The 12,898-nt window shown below is 41.5% G+C and overlaps 1 protein-coding gene across 7 annotated transcripts in view; it reads left to right on the top strand.

Annotated features, from left to right (window-relative positions):
* PPP2R5E (protein phosphatase 2 regulatory subunit B'epsilon) overlaps window positions 1–12,898 on the top strand; it is a 159,441-nt gene that overhangs the window by 5,253 nt on the left and 141,290 nt on the right. For 4 of the 7 annotated variants that reach the window (XR_002122668.1, XM_019631472.1, XM_019631474.1 and 1 more), the window contains exon 1: window positions 9,246–9,828. The exons of 1 other annotated variant lie outside the window; for it this stretch is intronic. The gene's annotated coding sequence lies outside the window, so the exon portion shown is untranslated. Of the gene's footprint in view, window positions 1–9,245; window positions 9,829–12,898 lie in introns of those variants that run through there. 2 more of the 7 variants (XM_019631475.1, XM_019631476.1) reach the window with 2 other exon arrangements.

Here is a 12,898-nt window from a genome sequence, read left to right as displayed (position 1 = left end):
GTTTAACCCTCTCTTTGCTTCCACACCTCCATCTCTATTTAGAGGGCATCACTCAGCTACTGTGCAGCAAGCTAGCCAGCAGAGGATCTTTCACTGGCCGTGTCAATGCTTTTGCTTCCAATGCCTTCTGCCTAGGGTCTGTGGCGTCTGACCAAAGAGAAGGTAAATACGGTCCTGCACGATTAGCACCCTTTCTTGCTGTTTCCTATCCAGAGCACTGTCCCATTAATCTGGTGGGACCTTATTATAATTCCAAGGGTTTCCTAGGCTCCCCAAATCCTCATGGTTGGTATGATCCTGTGTTACTATCAGCGCTTTAGTCTGAATTTATCCTAGGGATGGTATCATTATTCTGGCAAAATTCATGTCATTGAATGTCCCTTTGCCATCTGTGTTCTACTTCCTGCTTGCTGGAATAAGAAGTGCTAAATTATTCCCTCTCATCAATGACAACACGCACTTCTGGGTTTAAGTTCAGTTTTTTAAACCGTACCCAGTAACATGGTCTTTTAGTCATGCACTCATTCATTTATCCATTTTTGAGTGCTTATTACATGCCATCTACTGTGCTCGCTACCTGAAGTACAGTAGTGAACAAAACAGGCAAGTTCTTTCATCATGAACCTTCTGATCTAGTGACCCTGACATTGGGGTGGGGGCTTAGTGTTAAAAGTGAAAACCAGCTTCTTCACTGAGACTGGAAGGAAATGGAAGCGTCTATAGTTGCCAACATTGTAATTAATGCATCTTAAGTAAGAAGCTTAAACATATTTTAATGGTTATATATGAGCACGATTGCTATCTCCATTTAATTAGAGGGAAGGCGATATGCCATCTTTTAACATATTGCAATAGAGTCCCTGAGAATGGGGCTATTTGTTTAAAAGGTAACACAGTTCCTAAAACTTCTAATTATAGAATTACCATATGATAAAGCAATTCCACTTCTGGGTACATATACAAAAGAATTGAAAGCAGGGTCTTGAAGAGACATCTGCACACCCATGTTCAGTGTAGCATTACACAATTTCAGAGAGGTAAAAGTAGCCCAAATGTCCATGGACAGGTGAATGGATAAAGAAAATGTGGCACATGTGTACAATGGAATATTATTCAGCTTTTAAAAAAGAAGGAAATCCTGTCATATCCTACCACATGGATGAACCTTGAGGATATTATGCTGAGGGAAGTTAACTGATCCCAAAAGGACAGATACTGTGTGATTGCACTTACATGAAATACCTAGAGTAGTCGAAACCATGGAAACAGAAAGTAGGATGGTGACAGCCACGGGCTGGGGGAGGAAGAAATGGGCAATTGCTGTTCAATGGCTATAGTTTCAGTTTTGCAAGATGATGGAATTCTAGAGACCTGTTACAGAACAATGTGAATATAAACTATTGAACTGTACATTTAAAATTTTAAGAGGGAAAATTTAATAATATTGTGTGATTTTTGTCACAATCAAAAATTAAAATTAAAAGCATTTTAAAAGTTAACATGGTGAACATGGAAGCAACTCTGGGTATGGCAGAATGAGTCGTAAATTGGGGTCTGTTAGAAGATTGTGGTTGCAGACTTGGCAATGGCAATTCCTAGCTGTGTGACCTTGGGCTTGCATGTAACACCTAAGCTTCCGTGTCCTCACCGGTAAAATGGAGATCACCTCACCTACTTTAAAGAACTTTGCAAAGGTTAAATGAGGTGATGTATGTGAAGGTGGCAGGCCCTAAGGCACTATTCAAATGTAAGGCATTAGGATGGTGATGATGACGGGTTTCCCTATTATTAGGTGTCACTGTTGTGTCTGGCCACATCCGGGCATGGGGCATATTGAGGCCCCAGCTTCAGCTTCTTTCTTACATTTTTCCTGCTTTGTTCTCCATTTCAAGGTTACAGGTATTAAAAGTGGAATGCCTAACCTGGTTGTTGATCCTCTTACAAGTAACTATTCTGAACTTCTCCCCAGGCAAGTTCCACTTGTCTCAATTTTCTTATTTTAGTTAACTCAATTATAGAATTGGAGAGATTAAATACAGACATATAAGAAAATTGAATAGCAATGCAAGTTGGTGGACTAAGTCCTGACTAGGACGCTCAGAGTAGCTAGGACCCCAGCCAGCCCTTGAAGGAAGGAAAAGGTTTGCATAAACAAAACAAGGGGAATGGAAGGAAGGGTTGGCATTCCTGGTGGGAGGGAACCTCATGAGCAAAGTTTGTAGGAAAAAACAAATAAGGAAAGCTTAGAGGACAAGGAGGACACTGGCCTGCTTGAAATGATGAGCCTGAAAGATGAGAAGGGGTACAGATAATGGGGGTACTTCCGTAGCAGGCTGAGGGTGTTGGATTTTATGCAGTGAGGGGTTTAGTCATTTTGATTTGAGAGGAATGAGCTGTTGAATGCAGGTTTTAGACCAGAATAATTCATGGACCTCATGCAATTACAACAAAATTTCAGTAAGTTGTTTAGGAGAACTCTACAAAATGATACTGAAGTTCAACCAGATGAATCATCAGGTGACAATAAGTAAGAAAAAGATTTAAAAGTATAATGAAAGAGGACTTGCCTTATCAATACACAGTGGTGGGAAAATGGGTTATTTATTAAAAACATCAGTTAGGTTCCCATTTCACACCATATACCAAAATTAATTCAAGCTCAATTAAACAGCGTAGTATAAGAGAAAAAAAATAAAAGAAAAATTAGAAGATAAATGTCTACTCTCTGGATGGGTAAGGAATTTTTAGAGCAACAGAATCTCCTATATACGGCTGGTGGGATTGTTAATTGGTACAATCATTTAGGAAAGCATTTGCCCCATCTTGTGACGTTGAAGAAGCACAGACCCTATGACTTGATTTCATTTCCAGATACACACACAAACTCAAGAAAGCATACTACACAAGGAGATGTTCACAGCACCACTGTTCAAAACAGTAAACTGCTGGAAAGAATCCAAAATCACAAAACAAGAGCATGAATAAACTGCAGAACATTTATAAGTGGAATGTTATGTAGCGGTGAAAGAGAGCTGTCTAAAGTATCTGTATCAACATGTTTAAATGAAAAGCACATCATGTTGGGTGAAAAAATTAGAGGCTAGCATACAGTCTAATCCCAATTATATACAATCCTAAAATATGGGGGGAAAAATAGTACCACATGCTGTTTAGGAATAGGTACCCATTTAGTAAATGTATGACATCACGGGAATAAAAAGCACCAGATTCAGGGGTGCTGTAACCTCTGAGAAAGAAGGGATGTGATGGGAGAAGGTTACACAGGAGGCTTCCACCATGTTGGTATGTATCTCTAGAGCTGTGTGGTAGGTACCTGGGTATTCGTTATATTACTCATTGTGACACTTTGTAAGTCTGAAATGCTTTGTGAAATAAAAGGTAAAGGTAATGTATATTCCTTATAATAAATTAAAACATTATTTAAGTATGTAATTTAATCTTTACCACCTATCTCCAACCCATGCCCAAAGGTATTCACTGTTAACAGTGCCAAGTATATTCGCCCAGGTCTTTTCTAGACATTTACCTTTTCTAGATATCTGTACATTTCATACATCAGGTTTTTTTTCTAATGTAAATAGAGCTATTTTACCTGTAATTCTCTAATGCTTGCTTTTTTTCACTTAATATCATAGATACCTTTCCATATGAGTACTTATTTATCTCCCCTGTATTTAATGGCTGTATAATATTTCATACTGTGAATGTGCTAGAATTTAATTGTCCCTCAACTGATACATTTTTAGGTTGTTCCTTTTTTTGTTACTAATATTCTGTAATGAATATTCCTGGTGAACCTTAGGAACATTTTTGTTTGAAATATTTCCAGAGGGAGTAATTTTTAAGGGAAAGACTTTTTAAAGTATTTATACTTAGCGATGAAAGAAACCCCAAAGGAAATATGGTATACTCCTCAATGTAAAGTCAATATATAAAAACTTTATATAAGTCAATTACAAAAAACACTAAAATTATAATAGAAAAATAAGCAAAGTACACCAATAGAAAACTTGCAGAAAAATAAATATGACTACTAAATACATGACAAATAGTTTATTCTCACTCTATAATCAGAGATGAAAGTTATAATTAGTTTCTATTTTCTGCCTATAAATGTAGACAAGATGAGGAAGGGAGCCAGAGTGTTGGCCATGTGGCAGAACTTAATCAAGAACTTAAAAATGTTCGTATCCTTAGACTATTAATTCCACTATTATAAATAGAATTTGAGGAAATAATTAAAGATGTTGTAAGTAGAGAACCATTGTATGTATTTTGAGGCCACTGCTCCGTCTCTTCTTTTTCTTCCCCCACATACATGGAAACAGCAGAGAGCCCCCAACATTCACTTTGTGCAACATGACTCTGATCCCCTGACCACAGCTGATTGAATGAGGCGTGCGTACCTGACTAAAGCTGGGCCAGGACCCCTTTCCAGGGGTTCTATCTAGCCTCACCTCTAGTTAAGTGATTTGCCTGTGTATCATTAGTTATAGAAATTCAACTCCAAAGTAGCTCAAACAGAAGAAAACAGGAGTTTATGAGCTCATATAACTGAAACTAGCTTCAAACACAGCTGAATCCAGCAGCTCCAATCATGTTGCTAAAACTTGGCTTTTGCCAGTTTCTCCCGCAGTATTGGCTTCCTCCAGCATGGAAGAGAGGGAGGGAGATGGTCATAAGTAGCTTATATCATTTCTATTGTTTATGATCCAAAAGGAAGAGAGGCATCCCGCTCCCGGCATTACCAGAGCAAATCTCGGGGAAGACCCAGTTGATCCCCTTGGGTTGTGGACCAATCTTTCTGGGGGATGGAAGAGGGAAGCAGCATGGCTAATAGTCCCACCAGGATCATATGAAGTGATGGGATGTAGTCCTCAATGAAAAAGGGGGCATGGGTGGGAAACAGATATCCCCACACCAAAGCCAGGGCTAGGACTAGCAACCAGAACCTCAGTCAGTCCTACCACAGCTCTAGAGGTTACAGTGAGAAAGAGAAATTGGCAAGATTAGAGCAAAAATAGTTTGAGCTTCTCTTAAAGGAATATAAAGTAGAAATGAAGATAAAGCTCTGAAATAATGTTAAGTCAAATGACTTTTTTTACTTTCAGAAGTACATGGATATTATAAAATGCAGGTCTCTGTTATTGCTGATGAATGGCCCCACACAATTCTATAACTTAGTGTGGAAGTGGGTTGAAAGACATGCCTCCCGTATCCTTGCTCTTTGTTTTCTTCCTGTCACAGTGGGGTATACTAGAATAATTTAAAAAAAGACAGAAAACTTAAGTTTCTAGATGGATAAAAAGTATTAAAATAGGAAGAAAGTGAATGATTATGGTAATAACTACTATTTATTGAACAGTCAACATGTACCAGGCCCTGTAGTAAATGTATAACCTCATTTAAATCTGATGTGTATCCTATGAGTTAGCAAGCGTTAGTCTGCTGATTTATAGGCCAGGGGGCCAGAGCTGAGAGGTGTAATTTTCCCCGGCTCCTGAGCTGTCAGAGCTGGGATTCCACTTTAAGTGTATCTGATCCCAGAGTCTGTGTCCTCATCATTATGCTTATAATTAGCTATAGCTTTAGTTTATTTAATTGTGTAATTTGACTATTTTACAAGCAAAATTATGACTTGTGGTATATTATTTTGTGTTTTATCCTATGTAAAAGAAAGTGTACTTGAAGTTGGCTTTCTCTTCCCCCTCTCCCCCCTCATTCTCCTTCCACAATCACCTTCCCCCGACCTAAGGCCCCTCCTCCCACCTTGATCCATCAGTGACACCTAGGGCCTCGCTGTGTGGTAGGGAATTAGAGCACCTAAACATTTTACATTTCAAGCAATAATTATACACATTAATCATGTGGAAAGGCATGAATAACCTAAAACCCTTGAGGCACATCTGAAAATGTAACTGCACTATTTAAATTGTGACCCAAGAAAATGTCACTGCTGAGGTGTTTCCTGTGTAGATAAATGCGGCTCAAAGAAATATAACACCAAAGTCCCTTGTTTACACTAGCTGTGTGCATATTCCTTTTATTGTTTTTCCAAAGAGAAGAACTCTTGCCTCAGGTTTTTTCTCTGTTCTTTCCTCTCAGCCCAGCTTTATGTACCCTCCACCTCAAAATGGACTAGTCTACTTCTGATGATGATGTCTTACCAGCATAGGTCTTTTCCTCCTCTACCAGTTGATAATTGGTTTGATGATGCTTCTATTATCTTAGCCCTTCTTTAGTTTACCAGTCAGCCACCATTTGATAGTCTATGCCTTCTAGTCTCATCACATGGCCAGCCCGCCAGTAGATGCACGATAAGCTCAGCCTTGATATCTGGGAAGTGAGTGCTTTCATCAGATAGCAATGGACAGTGTTTAGTCATTTGATAATGGCTTCCCAGATGGCTATAATGTATTTCTTTTTGTATTATCTACAACAGCAGTCTCCAAACTTTTTTGAATGTTCATTCCCATCAGTATATTCTTGGGGAGTAATTCTTAACCAAATATATGTATATTTATTTATAAAATATATACATTGCTACCATCATTAGCTTATAACTTAATCACAATATATGCTTATGGTGAAGTTCATCATTAATAATAGTGGATATAAATCCATATTTCAAATAATCTATGAAGTTTTTTTTAAGACAAACTTTGGTTGGATTTAGATTATTTTAACTTTGAAATGTGGTTGTGAAAGATCTGACACTAGAAGTGTCAGTTCTGTCATTTGCTTGTTTTCCTGTGGTTTCTTTGCAAAGGACTCTGGTCAAATCACTTGTCTATTTTCTATGGGTTAGTTTAATTAAACATAGATAATCAGTAAATCCTCTTAACTGTGGATTAACCTAGCATACTGCAGTAAATTACTACATGCTAGCAGGTACTAACTGGGTGGGACCCGGACTGCCAATGCCTGGAAGTGGGTAATCCCCTTTTCCTTGAGGGCATCTCTATGCTGTTCTAGGCCAAGAGACCAATCCATAGACTGACCTCAGGGTTACGCATTCTGTATATAAAATACTAGCCGAGTTTAATGCTTTTCTTTTTTAATTTGAATTAAGCATAAAGATATCCTCGTATTTTTTTCTCTTGCATCCCAAATGTATTGCCTTGCATTATTCCTGGAGTACACACACCCCTGGATGCTGACCTCCTTTAGAAACTCAGCCTGGTTCAAGGAATAATTTCTCACATAAGCAAGGATGTTTCGATTTAAAAAGACGTGCTCATTTCAGTTACTCAGCCATTTTATAGAAAGTGAAACAGTTTTGAAATGAATTGTCTTTATAGAGAACCATAATTTGCAAGCAAAATCCTCACTCTACAAAATGTGAAATGTTCTAAGCAACAGCTGTGAGCATTTCAAACGTGCACTACTCTTTAACGGTTCAACTGTTGCCAAGGGAATTTGATTTGGCTTTAAAATCTTCCTTGGTTTTAATTCTGCATTTATCCTCAGAGATTGAGTAAACAAGTTCTTCGTGGCTGGTACACTGGTTTTCATAAAGACTGGCACAAGAAATTTGAGATGTGGAAATGTAAGTTTCTTGAAGGTAGGAAGGAGACTGCTATTGTAAGCCAGTTTTATAGGGCCTGGCAGTGATGAACTTGATCAGAGCAAAAATGGGCACTATTATTCAGTGGCCAGTCATCTGGATTCAGTAGGGGGAGCCTGCTTTCATCCATGAGAGCCATTTTTTTCTGTTTCCCATTTCAGTTCAAAGCAGGATTACTTAATCTTTAATGGCACAAAATTTTTTTTCTCACTCAGGAGCCATTTCTGTGAGTGTGCATGGAAATTTGCAACATTTGTGTTAACACAAACAGAATGCATTTTTTGCCATCACTTGTACATATGGTATATATAGTTTTATTTATATATAGTTATATTTCCTAACTGTATAGAAAACATGGTATAATGCAGAGGGGAAACACTAGGCTACAGAACGATACACACAATACTAAAAGAAAAAAATATTGGCGTGAAGTATACTAAAATGCCAACATTGAGGGATTATGAATGTTAATCTTTTCCATGTATTTTTTTTTTCATTTACCAAGTTTTAAACAATTGGTACCCTGACATGTGTAGTTAGCGTTAAGAATGTTTCTTCCTTTTTCTTGCAACCCCTCCCTCCCTGCAAAAGAGTTATGTAGCATGCATTCAAATAAAGTGACAGTCTAAGAATATTCTTTTGGTCTAGGGCTCACCAAGGATGTAAATACATCTCTAAATATTTTATCACTTGTCTAGCTCGAGTTAAGGCTTCTCCATAAACTTTTACGAATCCACCTTGCCAATTAAAAGCTCCCAAGCTCCTAGTCTGGAGCGGGGTTTCTCTGAGTTCTGTTCAGCAGAAGGGCCGATGCGACGGTATCAATAAATGATTGCAGAGCGTAGAGAGCGCGTGCCCACCTGTATAAGCTACACTGAGCCGGCCTCAACCAAGACTTGCAGGAGCTTCAGGGAGCTGATATTCAAAGGAGAGGTTTAGGAAAAAGGAGACGAGGTGAGAGCGAATTCGAAGCGATACCCAACCCTTGGCCAAGCCCCAGGGGTTCAGATTTCGGTGCCAGACCTCCCACAAGGTTCAGCGGAGAGCGAATGCCGGGGGTTTCTCAGCGGGTTGCAAGGGGCCCATTTACACAGGCGCGGGCGGGGGGATATTATTTCTGTCTACGCAGCGCTGGTTCCAGTCCTGAGTGGGGCTCCTCGAGCCCAGAAGGGCCACCCTGGCCGCCGAAGGAGGCGGAATCAAGGCCCGGGGGGCTTCCCCACCCGCAGCCGATTCTTGTCCTTAGAATCCTGTGGTTAAGAGATGACTGCCGCCCAGAGTCTCCGCATTGCGCGGAAACCCATCCCATTGATCTGTCAGTCGCACACGTCCGAGGTTTAAGGAGCTCGTCTTAGGCCTAGCGGCCGCTGTGACTACCTTCTGCAGCCTAACCAACCGCCTGGCGGAAGCGGCAGCAGCGCGGCCGCCGATCGCGGCTGCATCCGGGTCCCTCTCTCCTCAGCCCAATCGTCGGTCTCCTCTCCTCCCACCCTCCTGTTTCTCCGCCCCCCCCGCCGCCAATCCCTGATCGGCTCTCACCCGAACATGCTGGCATGGGAGTGAAGGCGGACGCCGGCCAATGAGGCCTCGCTTCCCTTTTGAAGCCTCCAGTGAGTGGGCACCGGGGGCGGGCGCTGCTGGCCAGAAGGTTTGGTTGCACTTGTGCCATGGACTCAGCCGCCCGGTGATATTGACAATAGGAGAGAGAAAGGGGCATTGACGGGGACCCACCGCGGGTACTGAAAGGCGGCTCTGGCAGCGGCGGCTCCGGCTCCAGCGGCTCCTCCTCCTTCTCCTTCCTTCTCCTCCTGCTGCCGCTGCGGATCCAGTCTTCCTCCCTCCCTTCCCCCCTCCCCACGTCGTCGCTGCCGCCGCCGCCGCCAGGTCCGGGGCAACGAGCAGAGGCGCCGCCCGCCGGGAATGTGAGCGAGGAGCCACCGGCGGAGCCGCAACGGGGTCGGTGCCGATTTGATGGGACGGGCCCGCGGGGGAGGATCGTGAGGCCGCCGCTGCTGCCGGAGCGCTGAGATTCAGGTCCGGCCGTGAGGCCTAGAGGCGCCGCTGCCGCGGAACCGGAGGGACGCCGCGCCGGACAGCCGTCGCCCCGGGCTCCCTGCCGCTGTCCGGACCTCCCCCCGCAAGTCCCGGTCCCGCCACCCGCCCCCGCTGCGGCCCTCTCACCCGTCTCCCGCTCCTCAAAACCACAGATCATCTTCGGATTCTTCCCCAGAAGCTTCAAGGTAACTTCGCCCCTCCAGCTCCGCGGCTCGCCCGCTTCCCTTCCTCCTCTCTGTCTTCCTGGGGAACCTGCAGGACACCGGCCTCGGGAAGGCCTGGCCGGGGCACGCGAGGAGTGCGGTGGGGTGCGGTGCGGGAGAGGGAGCGCCGGTCCCACTTGTCTGATTTACCTGCAAATGCTTCTGATGGTGCTTCTCATTCACTCGGCCCCCTCCCCCCTTTTCTCCACCGTCCGGCGTTGGTTGAGCATTCTTGTACCCCTTGTCCACTGACTGGGCCGGGAGGGGTGGGGATGGGCGGAGGGGGAGATTGGTGTTGTGAGGAGGATTCTGAAGCACCTTATCTATCTTCAGGGCTTGGGGTGGGGGTGGGTAGGAGCAAAGGGAGTATGTGAGCATCCCCAAAGACAAACCCCTTTCCTGTCTTTCTCCTCCACCCCAGTACCCTCTTTGGTATATCCTGAGCCTTGAAAATGCCCCCTTGCCGGCTGCTTAGAGGAAGATAAAGCTTCGGGCTCCTTGGTCCAGGGCGAAACCTGTTTCCCCGGGCTTTGCACGGACCCGCTGCTCCTGCACGTTTAGTTCTGCAGCGCTTTAGGGTTGAGATCCTTGATGTTCATTCTGGGCCGCGGGGCATAAGGGGCAAATGATTTTTATAAAATTGCTGTCAATAAATCACCTTTAGAAATGGGAGATGAGGAATAAAGACGAGACAAAAAAGAGTGATGGAGGAACAAGAATTTACCGAAATCTTGTGTTGTTACGGTAAAGTGAAATATAAATAATTCACATGCTAGATTGATTGCAAAAGCGGCCCCTAAATTTACAACATATAAATGTGATGTGGATTTGCTCATGCAGTCTTTATGAAAATTTTAAAGTGATCTTACTTTTGTAGTCATTCATAGTTTGCAATTTTATTTCGAGTGTGTCACATTTTAAGACTAAATTAGGTAGATTTCTAAAAACTTTATTTTGAAAGAGAACGAAAGAAGACTTCAGAATTCCAAACCTCAACATCATGAAGTTTTGTTTGTTTTTTGTTTTCACTTTGTCAGAACCCAGGTGACACAGGTCACTTTTCATTCTTACACGTTCAGGAAGAAACTACTTTACTCTTTTATTTAGAGGTTAAAAAACACTTGTCTTATGTATTGGAATTTCAGGTGAGTAATTGCATTTCAACATTTCCTTCATATGCATTATTTCTATTCAAGTTTGCCATTAATCTTGCATGGAGCCTCAGTACCATGGAAATGATGGCATCTGTTTAAATTGTTAAATGAAATTGAGCTTAACGCTTGTTACTTTTTGGGAATATACTTCATTTTAATAATGTGATAGGGCTAAAAAAATCCAAAAGAACTGTTCAGTTTCATCAGTTTGATGGAATGAAAATTAATATTTGATGATGAACTTGAAGGGAACTCAATTTGGTTGTCTAAGTAAGCTGTGAATTTAAGTTTTCATTTCAACTTCGGTGCACGATTTCATCATAGTTTTGTTTATTAAGCTTTAATAACTTAAGATGGCTTCATTCACAAAGAAGACTTCTTTGAAATGATTTTAATTATGCCTTTTATGTGTTCCTGTTTAAAGTAATCTAGCCAGTCTTCATTTGCAGTGTGATATAGTTTATCACAGCTAACACAACACATTGCATTAAAAGTTGTGCCTTTTAATGTTAAAAGTTTCAGTAATTGTAAGTTTCACCATGTTGTGATACATTGGTGTAGGTTCTTGAAGTAGAATAAGGGTTTCAACTTCAGAGCTCATTCATAATATTAAATATCTTGGGAAAATGTATGGGTGGAAATTTTCCAGCTGCAGAATAGTTCCAAAATTACTTCAGGAATCTCAAGATGAGAATAGCTTTACAGTTTGAAAATGAGTAGATAGCTTAGAAGAGTTCAAGTCTAAACGAGCACCTTGAATGCTTATCATAGCGAGAGCAGCACAATACATTAGAATTATAATATTGCTTATGTGGTAGTTATATTACTTCTATTTTCCACTAAATTTTCATGTTTTCTCATTGAACATGACTTTTCTTAATGGATTTTATTTGCTTTCTTTATTACATATTCTCATTTTCATGAATATTGTATACGGGAATTTTAGAATTTGTGTAACTCATATACTAGGTCTGATCACAGAATATGGTGAATGTTTAAACAAATTTATAATAGTAAAAGACACATTGCCTTTAATCCCCCTTAAAATACTCCCCCTCTCTTCAAACTCACTTATCACATCATTCTTGCCACTTTCTGAAGCAGTTCTGGAAGCCCTCTTTCATGAGTGTCTTTAGTTGCGCTGTTGTGGCTGCCTCGATGTCCTGAATTGATTCAAAATGTTTACCTTTCATGGTCATTTTGACTTTGGGGAAGAGCCAGAAGTTGCATGGTGCCAGATCTGGTGAATAAGGTGGATAAGGACACACCGTAATGTTTTTATTTGACAGAAATTGCTGTATCAGAAGTGATGTGTGATACGGAGCCTTTCCGTGATCAGAAAATATGGTGAATACTGCTGCCGAGTGCCATCCAATGGAAAGGCAGGGATCTTCAATACAGGAAGTGGTGTGACGAACCTTAGTAACAGTGTATGACAAGTTTCAACTTGTTCAGTGCTGTCAGTTGGTTGTGAGCTATGGCTGAGAGAAGGTGTGTTTTAAAGTGTACCCTAAGTCATCCTCCATCATGACAACATTCCGTGTCACACATCGCTTCTGGTATATGGCAGTTTCTGTCAAATAAAAACATTATGGTGTGTCCTCATCCACCTTGTTCACTGGATCTGGCACCGTGTGATTTCTGGCTCTTCTCTAAAATCAAAATGACCATAAAAGGTAAATGTTTCGAATCAGTTCAGGACATCAAGGCAGCCACGACAGTGCAACTAAAGACACTTACGAAAGAGGGCTTCCAGAACTGCTTCAGAAAGTGGCAAGAATGATGGGATAAGTGTGTTTGAAGCAAGGGGGACTATTTTGAGGAGGATTAATGGCAATGTGTCTTTTACTGTAATAAATTTTTATTTAAACATTCACCGTATTTTGTGATCACACCTT

Source organism: Hipposideros armiger, unplaced genomic scaffold, assembly GCF_001890085.2.
Source record: "Hipposideros armiger isolate ML-2016 unplaced genomic scaffold, ASM189008v1 scaffold_1002, whole genome shotgun sequence".
Taxonomy (NCBI): domain Eukaryota; kingdom Metazoa; phylum Chordata; class Mammalia; order Chiroptera; family Hipposideridae; genus Hipposideros; species Hipposideros armiger.
Note: the sequence above shows the minus strand (reverse complement) of the source record. Positions and strands in the feature narration are given on the sequence as shown.